This window comes from Poecilia formosa, unplaced genomic scaffold, assembly GCF_000485575.1.
Source record: "Poecilia formosa unplaced genomic scaffold, Poecilia_formosa-5.1.2 Scaffold285, whole genome shotgun sequence".
Classification (NCBI taxonomy): domain Eukaryota; kingdom Metazoa; phylum Chordata; class Actinopteri; order Cyprinodontiformes; family Poeciliidae; genus Poecilia; species Poecilia formosa.
Genome location: NW_006800224.1, coordinates 808,550 through 809,425, shown reverse-complemented (window position 1 = coordinate 809,425; position 876 = coordinate 808,550).

The window sequence follows — 876 nt, the reverse complement described above, 5'->3', positions numbered from 1 at the left end:
CAATGTTCTCAATCCTGGTGAAACCAGTTGTTTCTGTTTACTAGCTGCTAACAGAGATACATTATACTGCCAAAAGTATTTGACCCCTCATCCAAATGATAGGAATCAGGTGTTCCAATCACTTCAATGGTAACAGGTGTATGAAAGTAAGCACCTAGTCAGGCTGTTTCACAAACATTTGTGAAAGAATGGGTTGATCTCAGGAACTCTATGAATTCCAGCGTGGAACTGTGATAAGTAGCATCCTATCACTAACAAGTGGCTAACAAGACACATAAACGTTGCTGGTTTTCATTTATTCCAGGTTGAGAGAGCCAAAAACAGAGGTGTTTAGAAAGGCAGCGGTCAGACTTCCATTGCTAGTCTAACTCTGGATACTTGACAGATTGCAGCATCCAAATGAGTATTATAACAGATCCTATCTCCAAGCAGTTGTTAAGACTTTCTAACCAGAACGGCTCCCAACAAACTCAACAATTATGTGCATATTGGCTGTTACATGCAGTCTTTTAAAATTTCTTTTAAATAGTCTAGAGCTGTTTCAACATTCAAACATGATTATAAATTGCCCTACTCAGCTGCACATTTCTTACAAAATGATTATGCTGTTTTTTAATTAAAAGGATAGCATTATTATTCTACTGTCATAAATGTGTCGTATTATTTTTTATTTTTACCTTTTCTTGAACATCCAATTCTTCAATTACTTTAATCTTGCTGCTGGTAAACGCGAACAATGAAATGCGTTTGTATTCTGATCCTTTCTACATGAGGCAACTGTTGATTTTTATTACCCACAGAAATTAGACTGTTACTACTACTTTATCTTGTTGACAGGTTAAGCACAATTTATTGACTTTTTTCCTCTTGTGAAAA